Source organism: Scylla paramamosain, chromosome 3 (assembly GCF_035594125.1).
Source record: "Scylla paramamosain isolate STU-SP2022 chromosome 3, ASM3559412v1, whole genome shotgun sequence".
NCBI lineage: Eukaryota > Metazoa > Arthropoda > Malacostraca > Decapoda > Portunidae > Scylla > Scylla paramamosain.
In genome coordinates, this window is record NC_087153.1 from 9,146,850 (window position 1) to 9,170,520 (window position 23,671).

Genomic DNA, 23,671 nt, shown 5'->3' on the forward strand with positions numbered 1-23,671 from the left:
AAAGAAAGCAGAAAACATAACAGAAATAAAGAACGAGAAATATATAAGTTTAAAACAAAACGAGAAAGAATGAAAAAAGAGAAGAATAAGAAAAAAATAAATAAATAAGATAAATAAAGAGGTATTTCCTTCTGCCCGTGGCTTAAATTCTTTCAAGAGGAAGGTATTATTGTAGCAAGACACTTCGTAAGGTATTTCTGGACTTGCATTTGGAGTATTTTTCCCTAAGAGATTCACCTCATCTAGCTGACCTCACTCACCTGACCACACACACCTCACACCTGGATCGGTAACGGCTTAATTGCGTATACCTGTCCCCGCCACACTGACGAAGACACGGTAGTAAAGTTATAAACCGATGATAACCTTAATTCCTTTACCAGAACCCTCTTTTTGTATTTTACTTTTATTTATTTATTTATTTATTTATTTTATTTATTTTTTTTTACCGAGAAACAGATTATACATAAGAGGCACAGTGCAGCGGAACTCGGAGGGAAGAAAACGGTGATGTAATGGTAAGTAGGTGATGGGGAAACTTTGGTAAAACTTTCTTAGTAAACTTGTGAGTATTGGAGGCCTCAAGAAATCCTCATGGATCACGAAGTTTAAGATAAGTTGATACGTATACAATATCGTGATAGATAAGGAGATAAGTATAAGTATTGGTTGTAGGGAGGGCTCAGGTATTGTATGTAATGAGGAAGTGAAGATATTGAGGTGGTTAATGCATGTGGGCAGAGAGAGAGAGAGAGAGAGAGAGAGAGAGAGAGAGAGAGAGAGAGAGAGAGAGAGAGAGAGAGAGAGAGAGAGAATGACAAACAAACAACAAACCAAACCAAACATCACCACTACAACTTTCAATACCTATCCACTCACCATCACTAGCACCCACTGCACGTCTTGCTGCGCCACGCCAGACATGCTATTGAGGAGAAGGCTGGCGCAGGAAGGCTGACACAGGAGACAGGTGGTCTCTCCACGCCGCGCAAGTGTTCCTACTGACATACGCTGCTCCCAAACACGTGTTGCTGTGATAGTAATGGTCGATTGTGCTGGTGAAAGTGTTTTAGCTTGGAATCTTCCCACCACAAGAAGGAAAGTAAGGTAAGACAAGGGAGGCATGACAATTAAGCCAAGGAAAGAATGTAATTTTAAGTCTTCCCGCCTCTAGAAGGAAAGATGGAAAGGAAAGTGAGGCAAGGAAAGAAGTTTAGTGTTTGCGTCTTCCTAATATTAGAAGGAAAGATGGAAAGGAAAGTGAGGCAAGACAATGAAAGGAAAGGCAAGGAAAAGAAAGAAGTGTAGTCATGAATCTTCCTAACACTATGAAGATAGAAATGAAAGTGAGACAAAACAAGGCACGACAAGGCAAGGCAAAGAAGGATCAAAGGGCGATAGAGACAAGTGTAGTAAAGGTTCTAAAGGGTTGTAAGTGCTAAGTATGGATTATGCAACGTGTGTAGGAGTTCATTAAGGCGAGATATGATGGGTGTAAGTCATAAGCGAGGAGTTTTATTGTGTGTGCAAAGGTGGGAGAGAATGTAGTTAAATGCGTGAAGGTGTTGCTGAGCTGGAGCAGGAGGAAGGGAAGGGGGAAGTGTTGTGTAAGCTGTGAGAGGTGAGTGTGCCGGGAGAGTTGAGAGACACGGGTAGTTGTGGTTAAGAATAGCGAGTGAGGGAAGTTTTAAGGATTATGCACCAGATTTGAAGTGAGGTGATGGGGAACTCATGAAGAAGGGGAGGGAGTGAGTGTGTGGTGTCCGTAATCCTTGTAATACTCGAACATCGATTACCTTATATTTCTGATCTCGTTAAAGGATTTGATGAAAGATATATTTCGCTGTCAAGGGTTTTTAATAACATTCAGCGGAGTTGTTATTTTATTTATCTTATCATAAGTCAGTGTTGGATGACTTGAAGTCTGTAAGTTGCCTGAATTAATTGAAGTTAAAGTTAAAGTTTTGCTGCTAGCATGGTCACTCTCTGTTTGCATTTACAACATTACGTAGACCCTGTAAACTGTAACATACAAAATGTGTCTAAAAACGTAGATGATCATAGGAATAAATAAATAAATAAATAAATATATATATATATATATATATATATATATATATATATATATATATATATATATATATATATATATATATATATATATATATGCATAGACTGAAAAAAAAAATGTTAACTCTGTCCTTTCTAAGCTAGAAAACTACGCATTTAAGAAACTATAGCATAACGAATGCGTCTAAAAGGATGTAGGTAACTACGGGAAAACAATATGCAGTAGCGAAAGAGTTAAAGACGACGTTATTACACTCTTCTTCCCTTTGACATGGCAAGGAATGAACACGCAAGGGACGGGGCAGGAGGCGAGGTGCTTGTCCACGTTTCCCTGGACAGGACGCGATGAGTTGGGAAAACAAGCAACATCTCGAACGCTGGGGGAGAATAAGAACCAGATTATGGCTCCAGTTTATTGGGTAATTCCAGACGTGAATGCTCTGCGACACGAAGAGAGGAGAAAGAAAATGAAACAAAGAAGGAAACGGCCACTGTGAACTAGGAAGGAGGGAGAGAGAGAGAGAGAGAGAGAGAGAGAGAGAGAGAGAGAGAGAGAGAGAGAGAGAGAGAGAGAGAGAGAGAGAGAGAACGTACGGTACTGTGTAAAGTCACTGTAAACAAACACGACTCTGTTTTTATCTTCATGACTAAGTATCTTGGTATCCAGCGGGGTGCGGGACGGCGTGCCTTCCTCCCCTGTGCTGCTGGTATTGGGTGAGACCGTGAAGAGCATGCAAAGTACCGGCTTGTATTGCACGGGTTATGGGAAAACACCTCCTTTACTGGGGGTATCTTCGACCATCTCCGATTCTTATCACGGGTTTATGCTCTCTCTCTCTCTCTCTCTCTCTCTCTCTCTCTCTCTCTCTCTCTCTCTCTCTCTCTCTCTCTCTCTCTCTCTCTCTGACGATCATCCCAGCTTAAAAACGGCTTTGCCGATGTTACTGAAACATTAGTAACACTGAAACAAAAACAAAAACAAATCTAGCACACAATTATAAAGTCAAAGAGGTGAGGCAGCGGGACTGTGTTGCGTGGAGTACTTTACATGTCAGCACAGTACGGTAGGCCATATTCTGAAACACTTACAACCACACCACTATGTACTTTCAAAAGGCTGTACACCTGTAGATACACGGGTTTTTGAAGTGTTTTTTTTTATGGTTTTAGTGACAGATCAACAAGATTTCTACATCACTTAAAGGAAAAACAGTCTTGAGAACCTTGGTAATCATCACTGTGGCGCTTGAAAATGGTCGTGGTGAGAGAGCAAAGCGTTTCTGAATACGGTGACTCTGAATGAATGTACCGTATTTCCTAATGTCTTTCTCATGGCGGCTGCAACGCACTCATGTCACGCCACACTGGCAGTAAGCGTCGCGGGCCAGACCTCTGCACGAGGCACTGGAGGGCGCCGCCAGCTGCTGTGCGTCGCGGCTCATTTATAGTAATTATTAGTGTCACGTTCAGACGCCGCGCAGATCCGGAGTGAGGAGGTCTCGTGTGCGTGTGTGTGTGTGTGTGTGTGTGTGTGTGTGAGGGGAGGGGTAGAGTCTGTGCGGTGAGGTGACCTGCTTAGAAAGTGTTGCTCCTCTTGTTTGTTTTCCTGTTTTCATCATTCTGTTTGTTTTCTTATGTTTTCTTTTGCTTTTCCTCCTGTTTTCCTCCTCTAATGTTCCTTCAGTTTGTATTCCCTCTCCCGTTTTGCTCTTCCACTATTTTCTTCCTAATTGTTTTCCTTATGATTTCCTTCTCATATTTTCTCCTGTTTTCCTCCTCTAATTTTACTCCTGCTCGTGCTTGTTTCCTCCTCTTGTGTCTTTTCCTTCTCCTCATCCTCCTTCTGTCACCACCGCCAGTAATGATTTCCTTGGTGCATATGGTCTAGCTCTTTCAGGCTGAGATGAGCTGATAAATAACCAACCACTGCTGCTATAGGCGATGTTATTAGCAGGCTGAACCTTTACACCCACTGCCCTCAATACTTGGCGTGCCTCGTCGTGCAGAGAGAGAGAGAGAGAGAGAGAGAGAGAGAGAGGCGAGCAGAGTCTGTACCAATCTGGCAGGATCTTTCATTATTATTATTATCACTATGTTCGTGGACAACCAAATCTCTAGAGGCTTATATTGTCATCCTGTTCTGCTATTTCGAGGCTTAGATGGTCTGTTATTTGAAGGCTTAGATGGTTGCCTCTTCTATTTGGAAGGTTAGATGGTCGCTCTTTCTACTATTTAAGGACTTAGTGGTCGTCTCTACTCGTGGTGGCGCAGGCAGATTCAGTGACGCCTTTGCAGAGGCTCATACTCGTACTGGCCCCTTGAGTTCCCCAGTGTAGTCTTTTGTGGAGAATAGGACTGATAGGAAGCGTATGGGTGTTCCTCGGCCACTTCGCGATAGCTTGAAAAATTCCCAGCTTCCGGCAGGATTCGAACTCCGGTCCTTGAGATCACCACATCCAAGCGCGGACCACTCTGCCACCGCCTCTCGAGTGTGTGCCAGAGTGGACGTGTCATCACTAGCAGAATTTTGAGTTGTCTAAAATTAAAGGTTGTAACTGCATCAAATATTCTTTTTCCAAAGCCTGTGAACTGTGAGTAGATTTTGCATAAAATATTTGGGTAAGATTAGTAATAAAAAGTGGAGTTATTAAATTGCAAATGCATTCACGTTCACACCTCAGTACTTGATTTATTTGATCATCTCAAGGCAATAATAATGATTTTTCCGGAACCGGCAAACTCTTGGGTATAAATCAGTGTGTATGACGGGAACGTATGTCGAGAGAGAGAGAGAGAGAGAGAGAGAGAGAGAGAGAGAGAGAGAGAGAGAGAGAGAGAGAGAGAGAGAGAGAGAGAGAGAATTTGCTAAGGTGTGGGCGGACGGGCGCTGGTCATGGTGGTGGTGGTAGTGATATCGGAGTGCCCTGCAGTCATTCAGTCCTGTAGAGCCAAAAGAAGGGCCATATTCTGAAAGACTTCTAGGCCGCACCCCCTGTACTCTCAGAAGGCTGTAGTTGAAGTTGCACGAGTTTTAAATGGTGTTTCTATAATCCTAGTGACAGATTAACATTATTTATTATTATGAGGAGCAACACCCGTGAGAACCCGGCTAATAATTTGTGACCTTTGAAAATAGTTAAGGTGAGAGAGCAAAGCGTTTCTGAAGGACAAAATTGTGGGAGCGAGAACTAATTGAAATACTGTAGAGAAAACGGAGATGAGTTGCTGAATTCTGACGTCTTAACGCGGGTGGGTGAGGTGAGAGAGGCGAGGCGAGGCAGGCAACGCGTCACCACCACAGCGTCACTAAGCCGATGGTGGCGCCGCGAGACATCCCTCCATGACGAGGCGCCGCATCACTGCTCCTTTGTGCCTCCTCCGAAACCATCCAATCCTGTGCTTCGGTTAATGTTTCGTATGAAAGAGATGCGATACTAAGGGTATTCACATGCATATTTAGTGCTGTAGTTAATCATTTTACTGCTGTGTTCGTTCTTTACACTCCGACCATTGTGGTTAAATATCTTGAATGGACATAAAATAATAAAACAAAGCGTTTAAAAATACCTGTATATACTCGTATATTTCAACAGGCTGTGCTGGAGGTTGTAAAGGTTTCTAAGGACGTGTTCATGATTTTAGCGAACTTAACGAGGATTTTGCACAATTAATAAAGAAAAAAACATGGTAACACGATGAAGGAACAAAGCGTTTAAGAATATACCCAATTTAAAGGGATGTACTGAAGGTTATTAGAGTTTTCAAGGACGTTTTCATTATTTTATGGATAGTGTAACAAGAATTTTTACACGATTGATAGAAAAAACACACCCACAGTAACCTGATGATAGGACAAAGCGCTATGGAGTATGGACATTACACCTCATTAACCTTCCCTACACTCTAAATCACCTGGGTATATAATTAAGTATAAACTCCATGTATTTTTTTTTTATCGCTTATATTCCTTACCGATGTGCCGTGTCTGGCGTCAGCAACCATATAACACCACCACTCCCTGATCTTGTACCTCTCTCAATAAATTATGCACCTACTGTTGTTTCCAGTATCTCGTACCAAGCTGTCAAGGTATTTCACTCGTTGTCTCTCTTTGTATCTCTCTCACCTTGTATCATTCCTTATAAGCAGGTTTTCTCTTGCCCGCTCCTTATCTCTGTCTCTCTCCTCATGTGTCATTCATTTTAAGCAGGTTTTCTCTTGCCCGCTCGTTATCTCCCTCTGTCTCTCTCCCCTTGTATCATTCCTTTTAAGCAGGTTTTCTCTTGCCCGCTCGTTATCTCCCTCTGTCTCTCTCCCCTTGTATCATTCCTTGTAAGCAGATTATCTCTCGGTCAGGTATTTAACTCATTGTCTCCCTCTGTTTCTTTCCCCTTGTATTATTCCTTGTAAGCATTTTTTTTTCCATACGTTGTCTCCCTTTGTCTGTTTCCCCTTGCATCATCCTTAAGCAGGTTTTCTCTCGTCCAGGTGTTTCACTCGTTGTCTCCGGCTGTTTCTTTCCCCTTGTAATGTTCCTTGTAAGCAGGTCTTCCCTCCATTCGTCCTTCTAACACTGACAAGCAAAAGCGTACATGAGACATAGGCAAGATTGGTACAGTATAACTCGGGGAAACTATAACTAACATAGACTAACTCCAGCAAGGCCAGACTTCCCCATTCTCTCTCTCTCTCTCTCTCATTTCTAACACTGACAAACTAAAGCACACATCAGACCTAAGAGTTATGATCCAGGGGAAGGTTCGTAGAATAACTGGGGCAGTCTTTCGTTCCATCAAGGCTATGTTCTGTAGGTGGAGTATTTTATGAGCCAGGCGCTGGGAATGTTGCCTCTTTGGGTGCTAATGAAGAGCCGCCATATTCTCCCCGTCTCCAGGTCACCAAATGGATTCCTAACCAGGCTGGGATGAAGGAAAAAGATGGAAAATGTGTATGGTTTGTATTTTTCTTTTATTTTTTTCCTTGTACCGTATTTTCGTGTAGATGATATTCTCTCTCTCTCTCTCTCTCTCTCTCTCTCTCTCTCTCTCTCTCTCTCTCTCTCTCTCTCTCTCTCTCTCTCTCTCTAATTTCTCTGTACCAGCGATATTTCTTCAAACTTGTCTGGGTAATTACTATCAGCGTGGTAGGTAGGTAGGTAGAGAGAGAGAGAGAGAGAGAGAGAGAGAGAGAGAGAGAGAGAGAGAGAGAGAGAGAGAGAGTGGGTGGGTGGATGTATGTATGTGCATTAGTGTTGCATAGTTTCATATCCTTCGTCTCTCTCTCTCTCTCTCTCTCTCTCTCTCTCTCTCTCTCTCTCTCTCTCTCTCTCTCTCTCTCTCTCTCTCTCTCTCTCTCTCTCTCTCTCTCTCTCTCGTTATCATGTGTGTATGTTGTTAGTCGCCTGTTTCATGGTAGCCAAACAGGACAGTTTCCTCGTTTACGTGACCATATAATGAGAGAGAGAGAGAGAGAGAGAGAGAGAGAGAGAGAGAGAGAGAGAGAGAGAGAGAGAGAGAGAGAGAGAGAGAGACAGACGAGACCTGTCATCACACACACACACACACACACACACACACACACACACACACACACACACACACACACACACACACACACACACACACACACACACATTCTTTTCACCTATAACACCTCCCCCGACTCCTTCCTCCCTCCGTCCCTCCATCCTGACCTCGCCTCACCTCACCTCACTCAGTCACTCACCACCCTAATCCCTCTTCCATCTCCACTAATCCACCACAAGTCCTCTTCCCTCTCCCCCTCTCCCCTTTCCCCTTCCATCCACCATTCCTCGCTCCATCTCATTCCACATCTAACATTCCATTCCATCCTATAAATGTTTCTCCACCACTCACACCACTCGCCCTCTCCCTCATTTCACTCCGCATATCCAGTCAGTCCTCGCTTCTCACTCACTCCTACTCAGTTCTATTGATTGGTTACGACCCACGCAATCCCACGCACTCACGTAAATTTACGCACGCATTTCTCGGCATGAGCCATGGCATTTCTTGAAACTTGTCTAGGTAATTAGTTCACCGTGGTAGGTAAAAATGAGAGAGAGAGAGAGAGAGAGAGAGAGAGAGAGAGAGAGAGAGAGAGAGAGAGAGAGAGAGAGAGAGAGAGAGTCAGGTCAGGTGAGGCCAGGTGATAAGATTTGCAGGGTCGCTTAGTGCATAAAACATTTATTTATTTATTCATTTTCTTATAGTGGCTTTCCTGATAGCATTTCGCTCCACATAACCTTTTCTTTAATATATTCCATCCTCTATCTCCTTACTTCTTTAATGTTGAAGATATTAATTAAAATGCTGCGGTGAACTGATGAAGCAGGAATATTAAACTTTATCATCAATATCATCATTTCTGTCAACGCGCATATTCTCTCTCTCTCTCTCTCTCTCTCTCTCTCTCTCTCTCTCTCTCTCTCTCTCTCTCTCTCTCTCTCTCTCTCTCTCTCTCTCTCTCTCTCTCTCTCTCTCTCTTTCTGTCATATAGTCGATGTTCCTGGTGTTCATCCTTGTCTTCCTCTTCACTTTTCACACGGTCCCAAGGTCTTCCTCCGTCTTTTCACTGGTCTACGAAGTCACATGCCTCTCTACACACGGTCTCTAGGTCTCCTTCCGTCTCACCACAGGTCTTGCCGTGGCCTCCACACGCTTCTTCGGTCTTGCCATGTCTTCCTCCAAACACCCAGGCCTCCTTCACGCACTTCGGTCTTCCTCGGTCTCCCCACTGGCCTCGTCACGTCCCCCGCACACGATCCCCACGTCCTCCCACAGGGGAATATTAAACAAAGCATTCTCTAAGTCCAGGAAATCATACGACCTCTGAGTTTCCCCCGCAGACCTGACCTCTTCCCCAGGTGCCGCCATTAAGGGTTTAAATACTCGTGGACGGTCCGCTTTCCCTTTCCCCTTCTCTCCTTCCATCCACGTCCCCTTTCTCTCTGATGGACGGAGTTATTGTGTTGTTTGTGTAGTGAACTGCAGGTGTTGTGAACTGGGCGGTTATTAGAGTAATGAAGAGGAGTGGCGGAGCGACGAGAGAGAGAGAGAGAGAGAGAGAGAGAGAGAGAGAGAGAGAGAGAGAGAGAGAGAGAGAGAGAGAGAGAGAGAGAGTTCTGAATCGATGAATTTAAGTGTATGTGGGTGTGAATAATAATAAGACAGAGTGTGTGTGTGTGTGTGTGTGTGTGTGTGTGTGTGTGTGTGTGTGTGCGTGAGCGTACGCGTGCGCATGTGCCTGTATCTGTGTGCCTGTAATATTCACCATTTAGCGAAACAAAGTAAATAAAAGAAAAATAAAGACAATAACACTACAAGTCACACTGAATGATTAGACTCCATTCCCTCCCCTCCCCATGCCCCTCTCCCCCTCTCCCTCACACCCACACACGAAGCTCTGGGGATCGTAGTCAGCCAGGACCTGACCGCGTGTGACCTGTCCCTCGCCCCGCCCTGTAGTGAACGAGGTGACTCGGTGACAGACACGCGGTGAGGGAGGGAGAGTGAGTGAGTGAGAGGTTAGTTTGCTGATGGAGGTTAATCAGTTCGGAGCTGCGTTATCTGTACGTTGTGCTGAGCGAGTGAGTGAGTGAGTGAGTGAGTGAAGGAAGTTATTTCGTGATTCGTGACATTGGAACGGGAGTGAGACACGAGACACGGCTGGGAAGGTTTACAGGTTGTGGTCGTTGTGAGGATCATTCGTTTGCCTTCATAGGTAAGTGTCTGCAATATGTGTGCGTGTTGTTGACAGGGATTGTGTGTTTGTGACGGTCTTTGTTCCCACTGCTAGCCATTCCACGTCACTGGTACCGTATTTTTAGGGAGAATGAACTGGGAAAATATTAGAGAAGTCATGTATTTGTAACTTTCTGCGGTGTGTGGGGATGTTTATAGGGGCTATGTGTTTGTGGGGTTCTTTGCTTTCTCGTTTATCCATTTCACATCACCACCGTCATGTGTTGCAAAGAATGTGCTGGAAAAAGGATTTGGGGCAACATTGGCAATCTTGTATATCTCTGCATCTGTTTTTACAATAGAGGAATATTATGTAGGAGTAGTTAGTTTATGCGTGAGTATTTCATATTTATTTTGTCTTCATCACCATCTGCAAACTCCACATTGTTCTCTCCCTCGCCTAATGCGTTTACGTAAGCAAGGAACATTGTTTATGGAAAGAAAATTTTTCTTACTCCCGTCACCACAACCATCACCACCCCATGCACCAGTACACCATAATTTCCTTCCTCCCATCCTCTTCTCTTCGCTCGATCCGTCCTTATCTTCGTGAAAAGGAAAGTGTCCGGTAATAATGTTATGCGTCACTTGAGAGTTGAAGATACGAGGGACTGGCGGCTGGCTGGCTGCTGGCTGGGCTACCTAGCGTGGGCGTCCTTCCTGTAAAGGTGATAGCGCGCCGCGGCGTCCACCGGGCCACGAGAAATATTCATTATACTCTGCCAGAATGTTTTTCACCAAGTGGCTGGCTGGCTGGCTGCTCACTGGCTGGCTGGTTGCGTGCTGAAAACTATATTTGTTGGGTTGAAATATGCAGCGTTTGATTCAGTGTCCATTGGCTGGTGGAAGGTTTTGAATGTTTGTGTTGTTTCGTGTCGTGTGGTGATGTTTTGTGTTTTCTCCCCAGCGTCTCTTTGCCTCGATTCCAAACGCTGCAGGCATAATGTAAGACAACGTCCAGTATTAAAGGTGGTGGTACTTATTATTCTGATACTAGTGCTAACTCTATACTCTTAGATGCTTACTCTGCCTTTACCTTGCTTCCAAACACTAAGGAGCGATGTAAGTGTCAAATATTAAAGGTGGTGGTGGTGTTGGTTATTTTTTTCATATTATGCAAGAGGGACACTGTCCCTAGGCAACAAAAAAAAATCATGGAAAGGCTCACTAAAGGTGCCAGTCCTTATAATGATACTAGTATTAACTTTATTCTATAGCTTCGGATCTCCCCATCCCCCCCCTCTCTCTCTCTCTCTCTCTCTCTCTCTCTCTCTCTCTCTCTCTCTCTCTCTCTCTCTCTCTCTCTCTCTCTCTCTCTCTCTCTCTCTCTCTCTCTCTCTCTCTCTCTCTGCAGGGTATTATGTAAGACCACATTAAATATTAGAGATGATAGAGTTTGTTATTTTGATAGTACTTGCTTTACACCCTCAGATACTTATCCTTTAACTTTTCCTGGCATTCAAACACTACAGTGAACAGTGTAAGGTCGCATCAGGTTATTTTAACACTCGTGCTACCTCTACACTCGGATTTTCCCTGCTTTACCTTTTCCTTGCATCGAAACACTGCAAGGAATTATGTAAGATTGCATGAAGTATTAGAGGTGATAGTGCCTGGTGTACTACACTGCTTAGTTCTAATTATATCCTCAAATTCTCCCTAATTCCCCTTTCCCTACGTCCAAACACTTGCTCGGGCATGAGATGTGATGGTGCTTGTTATATTAATGCAAGTACTAACCTTGCACCCTAAAATTCTCCCTCTCTACCTCTCCCTTCATATAAAAATCCCAGTAAGCCACTCTCTCTTTAGTGCCTTTACACACACACACACACACACACACACACACACACACACACACACACACACACACACACACACATCACTCACCTCTCATATCTCTCTCTCCATACCATTCTTCATCCCTCCCACGCTGTACCCACAATGCTTGCCTTTATGAACATCTGCCTTCCACCCCCCCCCCAACCACACACACACACACACACACACACACACACACACACACACACACACACACACACACACACACACACACACACACACACACACACACACATGCACACCACAGGCCGCCACTTGCCACCCCTGTTCCTGGCTCCTCGCACTCCCACGGCCAGGTTTTCAGTACGGGGCTTGTGTAGCGAGGAATGATGGGCAGCTTTCACCGGAGACACGCGTGGCGCTTATAACCAGGAAGAAAGGGAAGGGAGGGTTGTCGTGTGAAATTGCTGTGATAAAAATGGTGATGATGAGAGGAAGGTCCGTATTCTGAAACACTTCTGGTGGTACTTCACTATATTCAGAAGGCTCTAATTGTAGTTACACGGATTTTTAAGGATTTTTTTTTGTAAGGTTTTAGTGACAGATTAACAAGATTTTTGCATTATTAACGGAAGAAAGACGCTTGAGGACCCGGCTGATCATCTGTGGTCCTTGAGAATTGTCCGAGAGAGAGAGAGAGAGAGAGAGAGAGAGAGAGAGAGAGAGAGAGAGAGAGAGAGAGAGAGAGAGAGAGAGCGGCGCAACACAAATTAAGCAGATTATTAGTCATGTTATCTCACACAAGAGCGATTCGATGTTTGTTCCGCGCCATGTTAACGCGAGAGAAGAGGAAGAGGAGGTGAGGGGGAAGAAGAGAGACGTTAATGTTACAATCCAAGTGATAGGTCTTCTTTTGTCTCTCATACTTCTCAGTATGAGTATTATTCATCAGTAATACGTGTAAATACTGATATTTCATGTTATATCTACTTAAAAAAATACATCAGAGTTATTATTGTTATTATTATTATTATTATTATTATTATTAGTAGTAGTAGTAGTAGTAGTAGTAGTAGTAGTAGTAGTAGTAGTAGTAGTAGTAGTAGTAGTGGTGGTGGTGGTGGTAGCAATAGTAGTAGTAGTAGTGGTGGTGGTGGTGGTGGTAATAATAAAAGTAGCACTCAGATTTAATGTTTATTATTAAAGAAAGAAAAAAGAACAAACACGCAGAAGCTGTTTAGAAAATGTCAAGGAGCTGAACACACACACACACACACACCACAACACAACACAACACAATGCAATGATTATAAACTTGGTCAATCACTTGTTTGTTTTGAGTGTGCTGCGCCGCGTGGCCCGCCGTGTGTTGCATCGCCGCACCGTGTCATTGGTGTGGCAGGGCTGACGAGGCGTCTCCTGTGGGGACCTGAATATTTCACCGCGCCGCGACACAAAGCCACGAGGCAAAACCCAACGTGAAGTGGACGGCCGGGAGGTGAAGGAATGCAAATTGAAGGAACGAAGGTGGAGAAAATAAAAACTGCACCTAACACTGAATTCCAAAGCGAAGATTGCATATTAAGTATTAACCGATTCCGTGCTACTGTATTTCCAAACTTCTCTGTAATCCTGGCTTGTAGTCAGAGTTGAGTTATTATATATTAAAATCAACATAAATACTATACCTAATACTGAATTCCAAAGCAAAGATTGCATATTAAGTATTAACTGATTCCGTGTTACAGCATTTCCAGATTTCTTTATAATTCTGGTTTGTAGTCTTTATAGCGAGTAGATTATAAAATTCTATGGGATGCGTACGTACTGATATTTTTTAACACGTTGATTATGAAGAAAAAAAATTATATTACCCATCCTAACCTTAATAAAATCCTATAAGGTTAGTCATTATAGAGCTGTTTATTGGATTCTGTCGGATGAGCAGCTACTGGTGAGTTTTAACACCTTGATTAAAAAACACTATTATTTTATCTCTCCTAAACGTAATAAAATCTTTTAATAGCATCTAATATACAATAAAACTGGTGACTTATTATTGGGGATATTAATAGCGTAACAAACCCTTTTCTTCATCTCTTGTCTTCAGCATATGGACTGAAAATGAAAACACTCGCTTCATATTCCTCGCCGCAAAACCCTTACATTACTTCTGATAGCTCTCATCATGCAAAAAATATGAAACTCATACCATACTGTTGGAATTATCGAATAATGTCACTTAAGCCCCGTTTTCTTTATCTCTGTCCTACGGGTATGGATTGAAAACACTCGCATTAATATTTCCCGCCGCCAAACCTTCACATTACTTATAATAGCGTTTGTCATGCGAGGAGGTACTGAATAACATAACATAAACCGCTTTTCTTCATCTGTCTTAGGCGTCACATTCTGATTTCCCGCTCCCAAACACTCATATTACTTCTAATAACGCTTGCTATGGTAGGAATATAATAACACTGAAAATTATATTAATAAAATTTAATAATGTAACTTTAATTCCTTTTCTTTATCTGTGTTCTAAGCATATGGATTGAAAACAGTCGCATTCATATCCCCCTCCCCGCAAAACCCTCACAGTGCTTCTAATAGCGCTTATCATGCGAGGAATATAATAAAACTATTGTTAATATTTAAAAAAAAGAGTTACTTAAACCCTTTTTTTTTTCATCTTTTTTTTCTAAGGTTATGGATTAAAAACATGCACATTAATATTTTCCTCCGCCAAACCTTCGCATTACTTCTAACAGCGCTTGTCACGCCAGTAATATGTTGGAAGTCCTAAATAACGTAATTTAAATCTCTTTCTTCATCTCTGTCTTCAGCGTATAGATTGAAAACACTCGCATTTATATTTTCTTGCTGCCAAACCCTCACATTACTTCTAATAGCACTTATCATGCGAGGTATTGACCGCCAGCATTATAGGCCACCCCGGGACAGCAGTGCGGCCGCCACATCAAGGCAAACTATAACCACGATCTGACCTACATGCACCGATATTTTTTCTTCGCTTCCAGGTTAGCCGCGTGCCGCACTCACTCAAGCCCCTCCTCGTATCCTTGACTTTTTGCAGCAACGTCACATTTTTTTTTTTCATCCGCTCACAAATAGCACGTTAGTGGCTGAAGTTTCACGAGAGGAGTATTGGCATTTGTCGGGCGCCTGACGTGAAATCTTTAGGTGCGATGTTTGGGATGACAGCGGCGGTCAGTCAACTGTGACGGCCTCATGTACTGTAAGTTGTGACGCTGCTACAATTGCCTGGAACACTGTTATGAGTTCACCCACCCCCCACCCTCAGCTTGCCCTTTGTGTTGAATGCACCTGAATGCATCGCTGTGCTCTGTTGCTTGACTATATTTGTAGGTCAGCGCTTCCTGGGAGTGGTAAACGTGTTGATTTTGTTGTGAATTTTGATATAGGGGTGTGTGTTGTTACTTCTTGTTGGAGAACGTGGTGAAAGAGACTAAGGAAGAAGGTGGGGAGAAGAGAGAGAGAGAGAGAGAGAGAGAGAGAGAGAGAGAGAGAGAGAGAGAGAGAGAGAGAGAGAGAGAGAGAGAGAGAGAGAGAGAGAGAGGTTTTTCTCTTCACTGCATCCTACGTGTGTGTGTGTGTGTGTGTGTGTGTGTGTGTGTGTGTGTGTGTGTGTGTGTGTGTGTGTGTGTGTGTGTGTGTGATAGGATTTATTGTGACGAGGTGAGCTTGGATTGATCTGATATGGCATAACAGGAAGGAGGTTTAACTTACGTTAGCATCGGAGTTAATCTTGCAGAAAAAAGTCAATATTATATTTTTTTCCTTTTTCGATGTTGACACAGAAACTCGCCTCGCCTTTCTTGTCAATCTTTCCCTAGACGCTTTCCCTCCGCACTCCATTTTTCACTCCACGCCAACACCATAGAGTTTTCCTTTAAGACCTGCATCCATTCACAATAGTAAGTCTGCATACTTCACCAACCAATCACTTTACTCCTCTCCTGCCCTCCCCCCACACACACACACACACACACACACACACACACACACACACACACACACACACACACACACACACACACACACACACACACACACACACACACACACACACACGTCACACAAACAGGTCATTTAGAATGCACTCGCTCTTAGCTTTCCGTCCTCAGCACTTCCCCTGCCTCGCCACAGCCACTCTCTTCATTGTTGCCGTCACTTGCAGCCACTCCAGACTCTACCGTGTCCCACAATTCATGTTTACCAGGAATGCAATAACGATTCATGCCATGCTGTACGGAGCAAGAAAATTACTTCCATCACCGCCGCTACGTGAACCCACGCTTTTCTTTGTTCTCCCATCAGCGTTACTTTGAAAGGTCGCACGAATGATTACTCCATTTCTCATAAGTGTTATTCCTCGTTTATGACGCATAATCCTTGTTAAACTATCTGAATCGTGAAAATATCATTGAAAAACCAATAACTTCCACTGCAGTCTGTAAAACTATCAATACAATCATGAAGACAGCCTCGGAAGCACCAATACTCGTAATTTCTTTTAGAACCTGTTATACCATCACTAGAATCACGAAAACACCCTTGAAAACCTTACTAACTTTCAGTATAATCTGTTAAATTATCACTACAATCATGAAAACCCCCTTGAAAACCCCCATGTCTTATAATAAAATCATGAAAACACTTTTTGGAAGCCCCATTAACTTCTACCTAAATCTGTCAAACCATCACTGGAATCATGAAAACATCTTTGAAAATCCACTAGAACCTGTTAAACCATCACGGGAGTCATGAAAACACCCTTAAAATCCCATTAACTTCCTCCAGAACCTGTCAAACCATCACTGGAATCATGAAAGTACGCTTGAATATCTTGTAAACTTTCACTGCAATTTATTTATTTATTTATTTATTTATCTATTTTTCTAATAGAAAGGTAAATGGTTGAGGAAACGACACAAAGGAGACGTGACGCCGCTGTCGCCGCCGCCGCTGGGCACTAGACGGCAGTGTTTGTGCACCTTTAGTTAACGAGAAATTTTGTACCGAAAATAAGATACATTGCAACGTGTACCTACCTATCCAAACGAACTGCATAATACTTTTTAACATCATTTTTTTCAGACCTCCCGTCACGTTTTATGCCGGTTTTGAAAAATTGAGTTGCATTTTTTTTTTTTTATGGAGAGGAAATTATAATTGAGTGCTTGGTAATGAAATTGAGGACTTGAAGTTTGGAATAAATACAAATCTAACCGATTCGGGAAATTTATTTGAATATTTGTTATAAAGAAAATGATAAATAAATGAATAAAAATATGTATAGTATCATACTGGGAAAAATCAGGATTTTTTTTTTTTTTTACGGAGTCCGGAAGGATTAGGATTTAGTTTACAAATACCTGTGGATTAATGTGTGTGTGTGTGTGTGTGTGTGTGTGTGTGTGTGTGTGTGTGTGTGTGTGTGTGTGTGTGTGTGTGTGTGTGTTGCCACACCCACCTGGAGGAGTATTAACGGCCAGGTTTATCGCTCTCTCTCTCTCTCTCTCTCTCTCTCTCTCTCTCTCTCTCTCTCTCTCTCTCTCTCTCTCTCTCTCTCTCTCTCTGTTTTCTTTCTTTTCCTCACATATCTGCAAATATATACATTTATTCGCGTATATACTTACACACACTCATATACATACAAATAGACAGACATACAGACAGAAAGTTCTTTCCTAACTTTCTCCATTCTTGGTTTCCCGTGTACATATTCCAGCTTACCCCAGTTACATACATACATACATACATACATACATACATACATACATACATACATACATACACACACACACACACACACACACACACACACACACACACACACACACACACACACACACACACACACACACACACACACACACACACACACACACACACACACACACACACACACACATTAGGTGTTAAATGCTATGTAACTATTTTTGTGAAACTTATTTTCTTAACTACTACTACTACTACTACTGATGAAGAACCATTCTTTCCCCCAACCACACACACACACACACACACACACACACACACACACACACACACACACACACACACACACACACACACACACACACACACACACACACACACACACACACACACCTTTTGTTTCGTTTCGTTGTGTTTTGACCTTTATTTCACTCCTTTCATATAGCAGAAGAGGAGGAGGAGGGGATGGAGAAGAGTGGAGTAAAGGGGAGGCGGAGGGGACGCATTGTGTAGGGGAAGAAGGGGAGGCGTGGGGAGAGGGGAAACTCTTTTGTTTTCTAATAATCCGTAGGTGAAGGTGAGGGGAGAGAAGGCACCAGTGATTGCAGTGTGTGTGTGTGTGTGTGTGTGTGTGTGTGTGTGTGTGTGTGTGTGTGTGTGTGTGTGTGTGTGTGTGTGTGTGTGTGTGTTTGGCAGCACCCCACTGTAGTATCTGTAGTTTGCATGTGTTAGTGCGCCTATAAAAGTTTTACAGGTGAGCCTAATAGGACGAAGGGGGCACCTTTCAAAAATAATGAGGAGGGCGTAGGTTTGACTTAGAGAGAGAGAGAGAGAGAGAGAGAGAGAGAGAGAGAGAGAGAGAGAGAGAGAGAGAGAGAGAGAGAGAGAGAGAGAGAGAGAGAGAGACCTTATCTTTATTTCTGTCCTACAACAATACATGTAAAGAGACCTACATGCAGAAAAAAAGAAAGAAACACCTTATTTTTATTTCATCCCTCAACATACCACTAGTGAAAGGAAACAGACAGAAAGGAAAAAGAAAGAAACAACTTATTTTTATTTCATGCCTCACCAGTACCACACATCCTCCTGTCTGTCTATACGAATAAACCTTGCTATATTTAACCCAGTTATATACACCACTAGGAGACAGATTAGTTCAGACTGCGAGTAAAATATGTACCATGTGTCTTGTTTGAGTGACCTTAACAGATGCTCGGCTTGTAAGCATGAGGGACAGTGGTGGTGGTGGTACTGGTGGTGAGGAGTGGTGAGTGGGTGAGTGAATGGCATGTGCTTGGTGGTGTGGACAGAGAGAGAGAGAGAGAGAGAGAGAGAGAGAGAGAGAGAGAGAGAGAGAGAGAGAGAGAGAGAGAGAGAGAGAGAGAGAGTTGTAAGCATGAAAAAAAAATTGGTAGTGGTGGTGGTGGTGAATGAATGGCGTACTTGATGGTGGAGAGAGAGAGAGAGAGAGAGAGAGAGAGAGAGAGAGAGAGAGAGGAGAGAGAGAGAGAGAGGAGAGAGAGAGAGAGAGAGAGAGCTTTGATTGTTCCCCAAGGGCGCGTACTGGGCGGGGAAGTCAGCAGGAGTCAGCGTTGGCGGCCAGATTGCTGACGGGACACCTGGTGATGGAGAGAGAGAGAGAGGAGAGAGAGCGTCCGGTCCGTCCGTCTGTCCGCTTCTCCTTCAAAACGACCTAGATCCGTCATAGTTTACGTATTTAACTTGGCGTCACTGAAAAAAAGAAAATACATACGTCCTTCTTCATTCCTCTCTTACCCTGAGCATCACCACCAACTCTAATGGGCAAATCAAATCTGTTATGCCTTACTATTTCACATCTTCGCCAGTACAACCCCTCGTCCTAAACTCACAATAAAGAATTCCAAGTGTCTTTTATCCCCCATCTTCTCATTCCCGTCATTACTAAACCTAACGCCAATCAAACCTGCCATGTTTTACTATTTCACCTCTCCTTCAGTACTCCGCGTCCTTAAAACCCGCTTGGAAATATCACGTATCTTTATTCCGTCCTTCTCACAAAAAACGTCTAGATGAACGCATGAAAATTTGATGTCCACTTATCCTTCCCTCACTCGGGTCGGTGCCAAGGGAGCCTCTCGTCAAGGTGCGGCCCGGTGGAGGTGCTTCTCACGTCTGGGTCCCACGGGTCATTACCGAAGTCCCTGCCTCTCCACTGCCGGGGGTTTACAGTGTCCCCTTAACCTTGTAACTGCTGTGGCCATCCTTTATGAACCTCCAGAGTAGTGTAGGAGTTGTTCGCGTGCAGCCAAGGGAGACGAGAAAATAAGAGGTTAATAATTTTTTTTTTTTTTTTAGATTACAGAAATGTTTAAGAGTTTGGTATAAATAAATAAATGTTTAAATTTGTTGATGATTGAGGGAAAAAGTCTATGTGTGAAAGGGTTTAATTATTAACGAAACATTTGCGCCGTCTAGCCTTCCTATATTCCTTACGAGAGGAGATTAAAGGCTCTTCGTAGATTTACATTCGTTATAAAGACGTGGATTTTGAAGAGAACTGATTGAGGTATTGAAGTGGCTTAAGTGATTTAACATGAGTAATTTACACAAAATTCTTAGGTCGGTATTGAAGAGGAGTAGAAATAACTGGTTAAAACTTGACAAACTTGGATTTCAAGAAGGTATAGGATGGAAGTAGTTCTGAAATGGATTGTTGTATGACCAGAATAGACTGAGTAATTTGGTTGCCAGTGTTGAGTCAACAGGAAGCTTTGAAATGATGGATAAATTTATGGATGAGTGAGATAGGTGGGTATAAGTAGATGTGTTTCATACGAGGAATGCCACGTGTAGGCTTACTGGCATAGCAGCGTCTCTATATCCTTAAATACCCAGAACTTTCGCTTCCACATGCCATCACCCACACAGACTTACTCCGAACCTTAACTCTGCTCCACACACCCTCACCCACAAAAACATAATCTGAACCTTATTCTTCATACATTTAGCTTACAGAGACATACCCAGAGCATACTCCTAACCTTACTCTCAACAGCTCACCCACAAATATAAACTTTAAACCTTAACTGTCCTCCCTCACCCACAAAGATATACTCCGAAGCTTACTCTCCATGCATCCTCACCCACCAAATCCTCGCTAAAGGCTTGATGTCCGGCGGTGGCGAGAGTGAGAGTGAGATATTTATGGAGGCGGGAACAGCGGAATGTTTGGCGAGTGTCCCCGAGCGAGGAGGGAGGGGCGATGTGAGGCGAGGCGGTGGAGAGGCGGTGGACCCGGTTAGCGAAAGCCCAGTGGGAGCGTGAACCAACGCAACGCGGATGGATCAGGCAGTGCATACATTAGTGGGCCAATTATCCTGATCTGTATGCAGGGTAAATATTTTGCTCACAACATGATTAATACTCCATTGAATTAGTTTGAAAACGGAATGAAATCATCGCAATTAAGCCTCCGCGGATCAATCAGTGAGCGGTTGTTAAATGAAACAACGTATTACCTGTTAGGGGAGCGAAAAAAAAAAAAAAATAAATAAAAAAAAATATATATATATATATATATATATATATATATATATATATATATATATATATATATATATATATATATATATATATATATATGCGCAGGTGTTAAAATGTTTGCCTGTTAGTGGTGATAAAAAGTGGTAGTTTTCATGTTATACTTGAATACACACACACACACACACACACACACACACACACACACACACACACACACACACACACACACACACACACACACACACACACACACACACACACACAGAGAGAGAGAGAGAGAGAGAGAGAGAGAGAGAGAGAGAGAGAGAGAGAGAGAGAGCGCAGTGACCATCTCCGGTACGTCTGTCTCTCTCTCTCTCTCTCTCTCTCTCTCTCTCTCTCTCTCTCTCTCTCTCTCTCTCTCTCTCTCTCTCTCTCTCTCTCTCTCGAATTAATGCAACTTATAACACGCACGTACGTTGAGAACTGAGTAAATTAAATAATTCATTAAGTTTACCTCAAGCTTTAGTTTTTTTTTTTTTCACTCGAGTTGCTTTGTGTGTGTGTGTGTGTGTGTGTGTGTGTGTGTGTGTTTGTGTGTGTGTCATGAATAACTCCACAGGTAATTGGTGAGTATCGTTAATTACCATGATGACGATGGAGTGCAAGAGGGGAAAACACACTCACACACACACACACACACACAGCGGGGTTAAAATCATGGTGAAATAAATCATACGTGTGTTTATGTTTGATGATCCTGATAAAAGGTGGTTCATGTGTGTGTGTGTGTGTGTGTGTGTGTGTGTGCGTGCGCAAGCAAGCAAGCAAGCAAGGAAGCAAGCAAGGAACCAAACACTAGTCATAACATGTAACCCACCCTACCTCACCCCAGCCCAACCCAGTCCAGCCGACGTCACCCCCCTCCCCCCAACGTCCCCACCTCCAGTTCGCATTACGCAACGTGAAGTAATGGGACACAAGAACACGAGACTGCGCAAGGCCACTTCATATAGACCAGCAGGCACCTCCTCCTTGGGTCTTGATGCTATCATTACTCATTGATAAAGACGTATACTGTACTCTTATATTCTCTCTCTCTCTCTCTCTCTCTCTCTCTCTCTCTCTCTCTCTCTCTCTCTCTCTCTCTCTCTCTCTCTCTCTCTCTCTCTCTCTCTCTCTCTCTCCGATTCAGTTTTGTTTGTCCAAGCCAGCCGTCGTTCCTGTCCTCATCTATATCCTCCTTCCCATCCCTCACTCCCTTTCCTGGCACCGTCCTTTCTACCTCACCACGTCCTCTCCTTGATAACTCCCCTGCCTCCCACATGCGTCTGTATCTCCCACCTCCCACTCTCCATCCCCCCTGCCGCGCATCGCCAGTCGCCACAACCACCACCACACGACCCGCCTCGATCACTTATTGGATTGGGAAAAAATGCCACGACTTCCAGTGTGGCAACGCGGGCTTGTTTTCAGTTTTCCTCTTATGTTTTTGCCCTGAGTGGCTCATTAGCTCTCTCTCTCTCTCTCTCTCTCTCTCTCCTCTCCTCTCTCTCTCTCTCTCTCTCTCTCTCTCTCTCTCTCTCTCTCTCTCTCTCTCTCAAATGCGCAGCGGAAAATGTCCTTTATAATCAAACAAAACACCCTTTTTTTCTTAATTTTCCTTTTTGCACGTGAAACATAACTTTGCTGTTCAAAAATAACCACAAAACCAGAACTTGATTGTTATATGATTGCTTCTTGTCATACCCCACTCAGAATGCACGACCAAGCTTACAAAGGCGTAGCTGATGTGATTCGCAATTTAGACTATACGAAACCTTGAGTCTGCCGTGGCTTGGAGTTTTTTTTTACCTTCTTCCAGTGGCTGTGCGACTGTGACTTCTTTGTGTATGTTGAACCAAGAACTGTATTCTCCAAAAGTACTTTGGTCTTATCAATAGTGGAAACTACGAGTGTCGTGGTTTTCAATGGTATATTCTTGTCGCTAAGCGTGACTATGGCTTCTCTATGAACCTTAAACAGGAACCGTATTGAATCTCATCACAACAGTAGTGGGAGTTACATGTAATATGGTTTTCGAAGGTATCTCCATGATTCTAATGAATAATTTAACGAGGATTCCTCATCACCAGTGAGAAAACATACATGAAAACCCGATCAAGTCTATGTGACCTTTGAAAACAGTTCTTATGGAAGACCGAAGCGTTTCAAAATCCTGACGTAGTTCGTCATAACATGGTGATAGACAGGCAGGCAGCGACAATGTGACCTTGGCGCCGCGCTGACTGCGACCAGATAGTAATGGGACAGGATGTTACCATTATTTTTTTTCCGACTGTATCATGGACACTCGCATGAACGAAACCCACCTTATATTACTCATATTAATGTCTGGTGTAATAATTAACTCTATCATCATCGTTGTAGCAGACACATAACATGCACACTAGCACTTATTAATATCATCAGCAGCTTCATCTTCATCATCATCATCATCATCATCATCATTCAGAACTAAAGGGAAGCTGATCATGGCAATGACCGAATAATGCATCATATAACACACACACACACACACACACACACACACACACACACACACACACACACACACACACACACACACACACACACACACACACGTCCACCATTCCCATCATCCCTATCCACAATTTTGTCTATCCTCTCAAAGCTTTCCGTTTATAGACTCCAGACAAACAACCTAACACCCTTATAACTTTGATTTTTCTAGCCACCAACCTCCCTACTTGAAAAATTAT

General features: G+C 43.2%; 1 protein-coding gene across 1 annotated transcript in view; it reads left to right on the forward strand.

Moving 5' to 3' along the window:
* Window positions 1–23,671, forward strand: part of LOC135090038 (mucin-2-like) — a 136,719-nt gene that overhangs the window by 92,498 nt on the left and 20,550 nt on the right. The window lies entirely within an intron of this gene.